The sequence below is a fragment of the Phodopus roborovskii genome, unplaced genomic scaffold, assembly GCF_943737965.1.
Source record: "Phodopus roborovskii unplaced genomic scaffold, PHOROB, whole genome shotgun sequence".
In the NCBI taxonomy this organism is placed as follows: Eukaryota; Metazoa; Chordata; class Mammalia; order Rodentia; family Cricetidae; genus Phodopus; species Phodopus roborovskii.
In genome coordinates, this window is record NW_026126447.1 from 4,222,271 (window position 1) to 4,237,185 (window position 14,915).

Sequence of the window (14,915 nt, forward strand, 5' to 3'; positions counted from 1 at the left end):
TGAGATCCAGAGGTCTAACCTATCCTATTTTAACACTTCAAATATTTGAAATTACTTAGTACATTGTTGTTAAGAGATTTTTCCCAGCAGCCTGCCACAAATAATACACAGAGACTCTGTATTAGATATAATTCTGTTGGCCAGTTACTAGTTTCTTATCAGCTAGCTCTGTCCTAAATATTAAGCCATTTCTGTTATTCTAAGTATTTCCACGTGGTTTCATTTCAATGGAGAGAAGGCCTGGACCTCTCTTCTCTCCACTCTCTCCATGCTGAAAACTTCCTACTCCTTCTGGAATATTCTTTGTCACCTAATCCTGCCTATCTTGCTTTCTTATAGGCCAACCATGCTTTATTCATTAACCAATAAGAAAAACATATATACAGAATGACATCTTCCATCATCTCCTCTTTTCTTTCTAAATAAAAGGAAGGGTTTTAACCTTAACAAACATAGCAAAGTATATCACACAACAGTTATAAAATAAGAATCACAGTTAACAATATTTAGTCCATTAACATTAAATAAGATTTAAAGAAAATATTTTGTCATCTATCCTATGTGTGTGAGTCTAAAGTCCTATATTTAACTATCTTTAATCCTAAGGAAAACTATAACCATAACTATCTCTCTTCAACTCCATCAAAGACCACAGAAAGGTAATCTATATACTCTAGAATTGACAGTGACAATTCACTGCCTGGTCAGTCACCTAAAGGTCTTCTGTAATTTTCCATCTTCAGCCTATAGGCCATAGTGTATCTGGCAGACTCCTCACCAGAGTAGGAATCTTTAAACTGTCCACCTGTATTTGCAGTTTGTCAGTCATTTTTCTCTGTGTCCTGCAGAATGTTTGGCAGACTCTTCCATGAAGCAGGAACCATTTAGCAATGTTCATCTTATATCAGCAGTCACTTTCCTGTGGGTCCTGAATGTCCAGTTTATACAGCATAAAGTCAAACAGTCCAGACAAGAGCATTATCTTGCCCAATGGCTAGTCTTGCCACATTAGAGGCAAAATCCATAACGTGTTTCTTTGATGTCCATTTTCCTTTCTAAACTTGGTGCTGTTGCCAGGAGCAGTTGTATCTCACTGTCAAGAAAACTCCTAAATCTTTTTAAATGCCATGTTCTGTAGGTCTTTGAAAGGTTTGAAGAATTCCTATTTATTTCAAATATATCTCTGTATATCTAGATATCCTAACTCATCTAACTCTATGTTTCGACTACCATAGATAATTATCTATAATCTTTACTAAATTATAAATTACATTTCTAAATGAGCTATATAAACATAATACCTAAACAATAGAAATATACATATCACAAAATTGTAACAATAAATGAAAATCCATTCCAAAGCAAAGTATTAATATCTATACCATAATCCACTTTTTACCTTTAAAAAGAGATAGGTTTTGATCATTATCTATTTATAATCAAACCTATTTAAATGAAAGCAAACATTTATAAACAATATTTGGGAATGTGAGCATTGTTCTTTCCAAACTGCATAGCATCATGGGGATGCTAAGAAGATGCAGAAATCCTGGATGTAGTCTGTAAGGCTGCCTTGTCCCAACTGCTTTGAATGTTGGATCACCTGGGAAGCTGTTTCAGTGGGTCTATTTGATCAAACCATATTAGTCTGGAAGGAATCCATAGCTTTTCATTTTTTTTATGTGGAAACAAAAAAATAGAAATCTTTTCCCCTAGTAACTTGTCCTTAGACCTAAATTTTGAAATCAAAGCAGTTTTAAAATACATAAATTGAATTAATCCAGCAGCATTTCTTTTAACAGTTGTTTCCTCAGCAGTCAAACGTTACAAAGACAATATGGTATAGTATTCAGATTTTCTGTGTTTTTCATCTTTACATGGCTTTTTTTATTACTCTATTTCTTCTACTTCTATTTTTTTTTTTGAGACATATTTTTTCTGTGTAACTTTTATCTGGAATTAACTCTGTATAACAGGTTTGTTTGGAAATCACAGAGATTTGCTTGCCTCTTCCTCCTGAGTGCTGGAATTAAAAGTGTGTGTCACCACACCCAGCTACTTTATGTCTTTTTAAAACCATTTTATTCTTTTGCTCTTTCTCTCCCAAGCTTACGTATATTTAAAATACACTGTAAACTTTTTGAGGTTTTTGTTGATGTGAATCTGTTTTTACTGTAAATCATTATCTTTTTCTGGCCACGAGTCTTTTATCTGGTAAACACCAACATTGCTAAAGTGAAAGCCACAGCTATATTAGCCACAGTCTATTCAAGATGGTGGCAGGTACCTTTATTGCCAGAACTGAGAGCCTTATTCTATGCTGCCATCCAGCAGCATGCTGCTGGCTTGGAGGTGTGGTCATTGCCATTGCCAGCTCTTGTACACACCATTCAGTTGTTAGCAGAGCTCTTTAAAGCCTTGAGGGTTTTGCCACTTATGCTGGGTCGGGACACCTCTCTTAAAGGAGCCGTGCTATTCTCTGTCTCTAGCAAAACAGAGCCAAACTGAGAAAAATGCTGTTACCAAGAAACCTTGCTTGTCTCTGTTCTTTTTTTCTAAAACCATTTTTTAAACTTTTGTTAAGTTTTAAGTAGAATTTCTTATTAGCCACATTGAAGGCGCCATTATGTTAGGAGTATGTTTTCCTAGCAGTCTGGTCCCACAGCTGTGCCAGCCCCAAATAACACACAGAGACTCTGTTGGCCAGTTACTTGTTTCTTATCAGCTAGCTCTGTCTTAAATATTAACCCATTTTTATTAATCTAAGTATTTCCACATTGTCTCATTTCACCAGAGAGAAGGCCAGGACCTCTATTCTCTCCAGACTCTCCATGCTGACCCTCCCTACTCCTTCCGGAATCCTCCTTGTCTCCTAGTCCTGCCTATCTTGCTTTCCAATTAGCCAACAGTTCTTTATTCATTAACCAATAAGAGAAACATATATACAGAATGACATCTCCCATCACATTGTCCTGTGTTTGTCTTGACTTAGATTTGGGGTTTTGTCTCTCTTACTATGAAACAACCTTGACATCTGTGAATTTCTCATTTATTTTTGTGTTGAATACTCATTTTAAATACAGTACTGTATGATTCTCAGATACCATTCATTTACATTATTTTCAGTATATTAAATCAATTAGAATGTAAAACCAGAAAGAAAGCAAACACTTGAGGGCCACTCAGCTATTACACAAGAACTACTAGTAATGTCTATATGATCCTAGAAGTCTACTGATGATCACCTTGGAATATTACTACTAAGAGAAGAGAGGGAGGGAAAGAGGGAGAGATAGGGAACTGTGATAGATATTTAAAATAAGAAAAAGAAAGACTTCCATTGTCAAATCTTATGAAAATTTAGGACAAAGTTATCATACTTTCATAATACTACTCCTTTTAACAAAATGGAGAACAACAGTTAAGTTCACTAAAAGAAACAGATTCCTTCCTCTTTGAAACATTTTGAATTGAGTTGCAGATAGAAATACTAAGTAATAAATATAAGAAAACTAAGAAAATATTAACTACTAAAGATTATGAAGATAGGATATACTAGTTATACTTCAGTGTTTCTATATAGCGCTGCTCTTGAATTCTGGAACCATTCCTCTTAATACAGCACAAATTACCTGAAACTTATGTCAGCCACTTCTCACTCATGTTGGCAATTGCACCAGTAGAGAGAGAGAGAGAGAGAGAAAGAGAGAGTGATTGTGTTTATGTCTATCTCTGTGTATACATGTACTTTGCTTTATAAGAAAATGATGATTGCTTGCCCTTTCTTCCCAATTTTCACTGTGAATTTCTCATTGGTATCATTGAGGCCAATCACTTATTTCTGTAAATTCCCAGATTCAACCCTCAGGGTGAATTGAATCACTCTAATGTAACTGATTTTACCTGCTCACTGATCTTTCCCTATCCACTTTCCAAACCTTGTGGAAGTTATGGAAATGATAGACATTTCTTCTAACTTGAAGTATTGAACAAAATATTTTTATACAGAATAGAATGTAAGACAGACAGAAAATATGTTTAAGCTTCTAACAGTTTCTTATTTATCAGTCATTTGACAAATATTTATTAAGCAACTCTTCTGCAATAGACAACATAATCACTATGATAAATGCAACTAAATGCAAGTATGGATAAAAATAAACTACATTTTCTTGGTATTTTTAGCTCAAATGTAGGAGAAATATACTCACCAGTGTAAGAATAAGAATAAAAATTAATGATTAATGCTCTAAGTTAGCTGTGTGGAATAAAAGCATTCTTTGGTAATGTTGATTGTGATAATCTGTGAATAATAATCTTTAATTTGGGAAAAGAGGTGGAAAGGATATTGATGTGCCTCCAAGGTAATTAGGCCTTTGCTGTTGGAACATTTACATTTGTTGAGCCATTGCGCTGATAGAACAGAATGTGAAATTGATGGAGATAAAGCATTTGTGACAGCAAACAATTAACAACATTCTCTTACATAATTTAGTTATCCAAATATGGTGTTTTGTGGGATGTAGAGAAATGTCATCGATTAGTAGTTCAAAACTATAAACTGTTGCTGAAACTAAGCAAGCAAATTAAATTTAAAGTAGTTCCCTAACCACAAAATATTTTTTGACCATTTTGTTGCATTTAATAATATTGTAAACCTCTAAGAATGAATTCTAGAGTATAGATTTTCCTAAAACTATTTTAACAATATTCCTTTTTCTATGTCAATTCTTTTAGTTATTTTCCAGTTTCAAGAATGCAGTTTGGAAAGCATATTTTAGTTCATTTATTCTGACTGCTCAAGTCTCAATGTTTGAAGTCCCTATAAAACAGTTCTCTCAAACTCAGTCATTCCTTTCAATGTCTAAAATATTTTTTTTAGCTTACATATAAAATAATGAATTTATTCCTTTTCTGAATTAGAAATACACTCCATGTTTTTCTTCAAATAATGGAGTAATCTAAATTACCTAATTTATTTTGTCCTATGAATCTGTGAATTTATCTCAGTTGTCATCGTATTACTATACAAAAATTAAGATGGGGATTATATTTGAGACACCTTTCTTTCCCTCTTTCTTTCTTTCTTTTTTTCTTTCTTTCTTTCCTTCTGTCTTGTTTTCTTGCTTTTTTCTCTTTTTTTGAAATGGATAGGCAGTAGCTGTCTATTCTAAAGGTGAAAAGTTGGTTGGGACAGTGTCAGTGGGCTGGATATTTGTCACTCTTTATTTTTATAAGAAAGTATCTTTATCCTCAAGAACCATTTTCTAAACTTCATTAATAAATAAAAAATAAAGAGCATGTATATGAATAAATGATGAAAGTATTTCCCTTGGTAATGTTTTTAAAAGTTTCTAAAAATAGTTCCTGTCTTTAGCTACAAACTTAATGTAGTTAGAAGGGTCACTGAGGATGCCTTTGTGTTGTATGTTCATCAAGAGAAGGAAGAGACATACAGACTGAAACCATGAGACCTGTGACAAAAAAAAAAAAAACTTTCACCATGTGAATATACTTTACTCAGGGAAGATTATTTATAGTGTTTTTCTTGATTACTGTAGAATGTGTAGTGTCAGCATGGAACAAAATTTATAGATCGAAATGCAACGGAGTTAGATGGTTGTCTGAAGTGGAGCTGATCACTTTAATATGCTAATATATCATCACTGTTTCTAGGATATGCTTCTATTATTACTCATATATCACAGAAAAGTCTTTACATGTTTTTCTCACTGTTAGCTCATGAGGTTTTCTTTAGACCTGTTTGAAGCTATATCTGCTTTATCGTATTTTCCATAATACCTACTATAACTTCAGTCATAAAATACTACACAAAGATGCAGGAATTATTGAACTCTTAATTGTAACAAGTAAGTTGTACCAATACTTATTCATAAAACCTCATGGGACTCTATCCATGATAAGCCTATATGCAAATTTCTACAAAGACATGCTTAATGATATTCAGAATTTGGTAGTACATTTGACAGTAGACACTATATTTGTAAGAAATACTAGTCATGATTTCTTTAAAAGAGGTGTTATCATGTGTTTTCTGATTCTTCTGTGGCTTATCAGCTCTCAATTTTTTCTCTGAGGCCTGTGATATAAGTTGTAGAGAACCAGTAACAATCAGGTTCAAAAGTTTTCCTAGATAATTCAGTTAGCTTAAGAAAGAATATGGTGATCAATCCCCATCCCCTTTCTCTTTCAAGTTATTGACAGACAATCATATTTCATTGTTTTCTTTAACTGAAGAAAATCAATTTTAGTGGCAATATTTAATTAAGAATAGAATAGAAAGAAGTATGAATTTCAGATTGAATTTGAGTCCTTGCTAAATCCCTTGGCACTTTGCTTTGGAGAATACACTTAACATTCCAGATTCTCTATTATGAAACCTATAAAACAGACAATGAAACTGGTGACGTGCAGTATGTTCTGATTATCATTTCTCCCCTCCAACATTCCTGTGAGACTCCCCCTCCCTCCCTGCCATCAGAATCATATCCTTCTGTCTCTCCTTAGAAAACAAACAGTCATCTAAAACATAATAATAATGAAACTGGAGATATGGCTCATTGCTTAAGAGCACTGGCTGTTCTTCAAGAGGAACACCTTTCAATTACCCACACCCACATGGCAGCTCAAGACTGTAATTCCAGTTCCAGTGATTCCAACACCCTCAAACAGACATATGCTCAGGCATATAAAATAAAGTAAATAATTTATAAAACAATATTAAAACAAAACAAACTGGAATAAACCAAAACAAACAAGAAGAGATGAAGTAAAACCATGAGAAGCATATGCAGATGTAGAGACATACATTTTCATAATACAGGAACATATTTGTGTAAAACAAGCCTGAGGTTTTCACTTTTAAAATTGTTTTTAGGTAACTGTCTGTTTTATGATGATAAAGAGAGAGATCGAGAGCAAGAAATGATGTGTATTTGGGTTGATTGAGAGTGGGAAAGATATGGGAATTAGGTACCAGAAAAACTTACTCAGCATATATCCCATGAAAAAATACATTTTCAGTAAAAAAGGAATAAACACAAAGTTTTTATAAAGAAGATAATTGTGGTAATGTTGTTAAGAAAATATAAAACAAGCTAAATATCAATAAGAGAATTAAGTATATTGGAATATTTTCATAGAACACCACATTATGAAGGCATTTAAACATTTTATTATAACACAGAAGAAAGAATAAACACTAATTACTTTTACCAGTCACAGATTCCTTGGATTCTTGACATTTTTCTTTATATCATAATGTATACTATATGTTTCAGTTTTAATTCATATTATTGTGGTGTGTGTGTGTGAGTGTGTGTGTGTGTTGTGTGTGTACACATACCCACAGAGACTAGAAGAAGGCTTCATATCTCTGGGATCTAGAGTTATGATGGTTGTGAGATTACATGTCTGGGTGTTGGTAACTGAACTCAGGTCCTCTTGAGCAGGAACTGAGCCAAATCTCTAACTCACTGACTATATATTTTCTACATATTTTATTTACTTTAACAGTAATATACATATATTCACTGTTGTGGTGATATATATTTTATATTTAATAACACCACTGAAGATCAGAAAAACAAAACAGCTGTCCACTAGCTCTTACATCCACCTCATGATGAAAGAGAAGTCCTACCCTAAGTGGGTCTGGAGAATACATCTCTGGGTCAGAATACTAAATTCCTTACTCGTATATTATACACTTATCTAGAGATGGGATTAAAGGCATGAGATCCCAAGTACAAAGATCTCCTTTGAGTGAGCTGTTTATGTTTTAGACTGATTTACACTAATGTTACCCTAGGTGGCCTTGAACTCACAGAGAGCCATTCTGAGTCCTGGTAATAAAGGTATGCCACCACTTCACAGCATCTATAATTAACTAGTGTGGGTTTTGGAATTAAAGGTGTGTATCAATCATCATTGCCTGGCTCTATGGCTGTGGCTAGCTCTGTATTTTGATCTTCAGTGGCTTTATTATGTCATAAACAGTATATTACCACAATATCCATTTTTAAACCAATAAGAAGAATACTAAAACTAACAAGAAAAACTATATACAATAAATACAGTACCTGTTTACAATATATACAGGCAACAAAGTACATCAACAAGGTATAGTTCATTTGCACTTGAAAAATGCACAGACAATACTCCATTATGTATCCTAATTTAGTGAGTCCTAAATCTTGTACCTAATTTATATCTATTCTAATTTGCATCATCAAATTATCTTTCAATGTCTCTTAAACTTTTAGACTTTATACCTCTTTAATGATTTTCTGTGTGTGATAATCAAGGAAAACTATAACTATCTAGTCTTCAGCTCCTTCAGATACCTGACAAAGAAATAATATTAACTGAGTAAGATGGAAGTGTGAGGAAGCTAGTGTGAAAAATGACAAAAACAGCTGGCTGCCTGGATAGTAATGCAAGGTTCATCAGCAATATTGGATCATCCATCTTCATTCTACAGGCCTAGCATATATGAAAGACTTTTCTGAGTAGCACACACAGTTCTGAAGGACTGTCTTGCCGTGTTTTGGCAAGGTTTGTAGTCATTCTCTTTTTTGTCCTGTTTGTCCAATTTTGCCAGCATAATGTTAGCATTCGAGGCAAGTTTGCTTTCTTGCACACAGGGATACTTTTGCCACAAAGAAAGTAAACTCCATGTGGAGTTTCTTAGATACTCATCATGTTCTTTGTAGTGTATATATGCTACCAGGAGCAGGCATGTTTTATTACCATATAAAGAACCTATGCTATTACATCTTAAATATCATATTGTGTGGATCTCTGAAATGTTTGAAGACAAACTGTCTGTCTAAAATGTAACACTGCTTGATCTTGGAAACATAAATAACATGACTACACTTGTACTAGTTGAATAATTACTAATCTGCAATTCCTTATTACTCTATATAGTTGGTAATAATAATTTTCAAGGACTACAAATTTGCATTACATTGTTAAGTGAGCTGAATAGGCATAATATCTTGAACAAGACTAGAAGCATATGTACAGTATGCCATGACAAAATTGTCTCAATATACAATATGTGTATACACTATATAGAAGTTCAATACGATATAAAATATTAATACTAGTAGTTCCAATTTAGAAGTAGATTCAACAATCTACCTTTTGAAATTAATTTTTGTTTAAATTAAAACGTGTCTTATTTTACCCATTAATCCCTGTTCCTTCTCCCTCCTGTCATTCCATTCTCATTGCCCCCCCCATCAACTCCTCAGGGAGGGTGAGGCTTCCAGTGGGGGATCATCACAGTCTGTCACATAATTTGGTGAAGAATCAAGGCCCTCTCCCATGTATATATCTAGGCTGAGAGAATATCCCTCCAAAGGGAATGGGCTCCCCAAAGCCCTGTTCATGCACTATGGAGGAACACTATTTCCACTGTCAGTCCCACAGGTTGTCCAAGCCCCCCAAATGACACCCTCATGCAGGGGCCCTGGTTGGATCTTATACACTTATGCAGGTTTAATATTTTTTATTTTATCATATCCGTATTCCCCATTTTTTTTTTTTTTTTAGCATTACCAACATCTACTTTTAACCAATTCCTCAATGATAAATAACTATAACCTACTGAATGTTCTTAAAGTTACTTCCTGTTGTCTGGGGGTCACAGCATCTTTAGGGGATACTGGAAAGTAAAATTGGGGTTAATTGTCAAATCCTGAAGAGGTAGCTGCATCATTTTTCATCTATTATCTTCGTAATGGAAAACTGCAGGGCTTGTCTCAAGTGTTAGGTAAAGTAGTCTGTGAGGCTGGACCATCTCAGCTAGCCTTCTCAAAATTGTTCTGAGCAGTTAGTAGCCCAAACCTGATCTTTACATGCTGTTGTTCAGCTAAATGGTGTTATAATAGTCTTGGTAAACACTTTGTGGTATGTAATATAGTAGTTTTATAAAGTTTTTTTTTTACAGTGTGTATAATAATTTTACAAGTAGAGGAATATAATTGAAATACATTATTAAAACATAAGTGGTAGACTATTTGGAATGTTAATATTTTCATCCAAACAAAGACATTCATCATTTAAATAAAGACATTGCTACACAATTTTAGTGAAAAGCATATTCTAAAAAGATTTTCAGTTTTAATTCTGTACTTTCTTTTTCTTGTTCCTATGAAACCTTTCCACAGTAGAATGCAGAATATATGGTGACCTAACAGTGTTTCTGGGTGATGGCCCCTCTTATTTGGCTCCAGAGTAATTTCTTATCCCTGTTGATGAAATTAGCTACAGTTAGCTACAGAGAATGAGTTAATACTGATTCTGAAGAACCCTCTATAGCTGTGTGGTAGAGAATTGCTGCAATGGAATGTTTGTAATTTTCTAATTAATGTCCTAAACTATCTTAAGTCTGTAGCATGGTTTGAAAGTAGGTATGGAAGACCACAAGGAACTTTAATGGCTAAGAAGGACAGAGTAGAGATGGACTCTTTTGGTTTGTGCCAAGTAGGTACTGTGGGTGGGCAGCATGAGTGATATCGTAAAAAAGTGATGAAGAATGAAACATTTTTTTGGTATGAAGGAAATATTAATTAACACTGTTACAACATTTGCATGTTCTGAATGGAAGTTACTTCTATGCTTAATCTAATGGCTATAATAGTGTTTTCCATCCATGGTTTTTTAAAATAAGGTATGATATCTTCAATTATCTCAAGAAACAGTGAAATTCCATCAAAGATTTCTGGAACACAGTTATATGTCATACCTGCTAATTAAAACAAAACAAAACAAAAACAAATGTGTGTTATAGATAGTGTATGTCATTGAATTAAAAGGATTGCTTGTAAATTGCCACTTTTTCATGAAGGCTCAGAACTGCTAATTTGGGAACTGAAGGATAAAGCAAATAAATATATCAAAGACTGGAGACAGAAAGAGCTATGCTTGTGATGAGGAAAGATTGAAAGCTGGTGACACAAGCGGTTGAGTTGAGAACACCTTGCCACTTATTATAGTTAAGGTAGCTTGCCTTGCCTTAGGCTCTTTATTTTAATGTAGATGTCTAAGTGTTAGTGGGTGATTGAGGGAATAGGAGAGAGGCTATGTGTCTTCCCAGAGCAAGATGGCAATTGAATGACTACCAAGCCCTTCCCCTGCGATGTTAATATATGCGCCCATTGTTCTACCCTTTTTTCTAGCAATAGTAAACAACATTTGTCACCTGCAACAGTCTACTTTTCACTTCCAAACTGATGGTGATCTGACATTTGTATTTCAAGTACAAAAGCTCAGGCTTCAAAGGCATAAGGCCCAGAGAAGATATATGTGGTGGGTGGATAGAGAGAAGAGAACAAGGTTCGCATGTGCAATTCAGAAAATCCTTCATAAGTCTGGCTTCCATGACAGGAGATAGCCTAATGCCTCATTAATTCACGCTGAGATGACTGTGATGTATAGTCTCCTTTCAATCTGAATCTATCTAATGCATTAAAAAAACTAATTTGCACATGTTTAATGCATTCATTAAGCTATTATAGTCTTTCAACAAGAGATTTAATAACAAATTAACATTTCTTTAAATAAAACAATCACCCCCTCCCAAACTCCCCAGTTAATACAATTATTTTGTGCTTTGAGTGTAGTAGGTGACAAGAGAAAACATTTGGTGTTCTAGTGGGAGTGGAAAGAACCATGTTAGGTTCTTCCATTTATTACATGATTAGTCACCTCAGGGCATTAATTTCTTCCCAATAAGGAATAACTCTCAGAACAAAGGGACACTTGTAATAGATGTGAACAGGTCAAGCCCTCTCCCCCCCTGCCAACACACCATACACACAAAAAATACTCAAAAGATATTTTTGACAAACAGTTATGATGAAATAAGAAATGCAGTTTAACAGAAAGTTTTGATCAATAAAGTAATTAAACTTTGGTCAATAATCAAATATCAATATTTAAAAAGAACATAATATCAATTACCATCATTATTTTTGATATAAGAAGCTTACAATTGGCATGATAATTCTTTGTTAAATACTTATGTCATATGGGATATTTTGATTAATAATATTAAATAAGGAATGATTGTTTTTGACAGTCTCACAAACAACAGAATATGAACTAAACTGTGTAAAATTTACTAAGTCTTAAGTTGTGGTAACAATGTGTTTTGGCACCAAAGAAAGTTCTAAGTCAGATCAGATATTTGGAGGAAGGTTTTTATATAAGATAAAGTATAGACATATAGGATTTTATACTAACATATAAAAGCTAGGAACCACAAATAAATGAAAATGTACTGTATTTATCTTTCTGAGGCTGGTTTGACGCACTTAAAGTGATTATCCTCAGTTTTTTCCACTTTCCTCATAATTATCTGATCCTTTATGGCAAAAGCAAAACAAAAACCAATAACAAAATAAACCCTTTCAAATTTCTATATATGCCATTTTTTAATCTGTCCTTCTGCTATTAGTTATCTAGGTTGCTTAATTATCTTAGCTATTATAAATAGTGCTTCAAGAGACATGAGTATGTCAGTTATATGTTGAATAAAATCTTTTGGGTAAATACCCAGGAGTGGTATAGCTGGATGATAGGCCAGGGTAACTTTTAGTGTTTTGAGAAACCTCTATACTGACTTCCATAGTAACTAGACTAGTTTATATTCCCCACCAACAGTGTATAAAGGTATTCATATACATTATCAGCAATTATAGTTTGTGACCTTAGTGAGTTACAATCTGAATAGAATAAAATGGAATCTCAATCTAATTTTCATTTGTATTTCTGTGTTTGGTCTTTAAGTCTGTAGTATGTTTGTTAGGCATGTATAAAGGAGTAGATATGTACCCAAAAATGAATGACAACCTAAAAAAATATTCACAGGTTATGTGTAAAACTGGATGGACCAAACAAAGAAATGTTACTGTCTAGTATCTGTCTTGTCAGGTTCAGGTACAGCAATAGAGGATGATAGGTGGGTAGTTCAAAAAACTAATGTGTTTCTTACATTTCTGGAAACTGAGGATTTCAAAATAAATAAAGTTGCTTGAATATTGGGTGTTTGGCAATTGCTTCCCTTCAAACTTCTAGCCATCCACCTTTTCCCTGGACCTTCTCATAACAGAGAGAAAGGGGGAGATATTTTTGAGCAGTGTCTTTTATAAGGCCTTTTATCACATTGCTGAGGGCTTCACTTTCCTAAAATGATTAACCTGCCACTCACTCTCTCCATAGTACTACATTTGGTGTTAGCATTTCCACTTGAATATTTTTCTCTCTAACAGCTGTCTTCTTGGATGTTCATCTTTTTTTTTTCACAGCACTGAACTTCAAAACTTTTTAATACATGGGCTTGACTAGGCTTGACTTCTTTTTTTATTTTTATTTTTAGAGATCAAGATATGATATCAAAAGCAAATTCATAAGGTTTATTGTGTTGTTTGTCCATGAACCATATTATCTAACCAGAATGGTTAGGATAACCCTTAGGGTATAGTAGTGGCATACATTCCTTCATAGTAACCCATAGCTCTTTAACTGATAGTAACCCAAAGCTCTTTAACTGGAAATAATACCCACTCAACAAAACCATGTATGATACTGAAAAGCTAGCTAATAAATCTGCAATAGTGAAGTCCTGGAAGTACTGGATATTGCGAACGTACAAACACCAGTTTACTAAACCACCACAATCAATAACAATAGTGTAAATATTTGTACTTATACCCACAGATAAGTGCAGTCTTTCATCATAGAAAATATACTTTGCAACTGGCAGAGACCAGAAAAGCACAGCCAACCAAAATTGAAGGTTGAAGAGCCCAGGCTAAATGGAGACATGAACAAAGCACTGCTGAGCATAACAGAGATACTTAATATAAGTATGAAATGAATAGGCAAAGTACAAAGCAACAGTGTCACACTGTTCTTTCACTCTCATCAAATTTCTGAATTCTTTGTATATTAAAAATATTTTATATTTTTTTAATGATAGTTATTAGCTTTGAATGTGAATTTGGGCAAAATTAAGGGAAGCACAGCTCATTGTCAACCAGCTGCCTAACATAGTCTCTTAGGCTTTTAGAGAATTTGACTCAGACCAAACTTGGATTGAAGTCTGAAGTTTCTACTTAAAGCAATTTCGAATTTATGGATCAAATTTGGGGTTTAATAGAGATATTTTAATACAAGCTTGAACACAAAATTTAAGAGAAACATAAAGGCTCAGAAGACAGTAAATACATTCAAGGGCATGAGTGAGAGCTTCTCTAAGAATAGTCACAATGAGTAAGTCATTATCATGAATATTAGTGTTGTGTTAGTTGCCTTTATAGTAATATTGCCAATAGTACTGTATTCTCTCTTTTCAGAAAGAAAAATTATTTACTTTTACTCTAAGGATCTTTCCCTCCCCATATCCCTAGATTTTTCTTCTTTTTTTACCCTAGCTCATTTTGATATGTATTTCCTACCTTAAACATCTTCCTTAAAAAATAAACATGATGATTTTGGGGGATTTTTATTTTAATGACATATGTCAAATTAAAAACTGGATCAAATTTTACTGTATTAGTTAGTGTATTAATAGCACCATATTCTTTCATAGCCACTCACACACTTCTTTGGCTTAAATAAGATTCATAATTACTTCTGAGAAAATACTATTCTGACTGACAACTGCACAATGCCTGTTGTTAATATTATTCCATGTCTGATGGATTTTTCCCACCCATGATATACTTTGAAAGTTTCTGAGGTGAACTTTGATTTGTCACCTTGGGAACTAAAGAAAGAAGAAATAAATCTTGAAAAAGCTTGACATCCATCACTTTTTTTGGAAAACAGTAAGGAAATCAAATGAGTAAATAACACGTCCATCAATATTCGATGTCTAC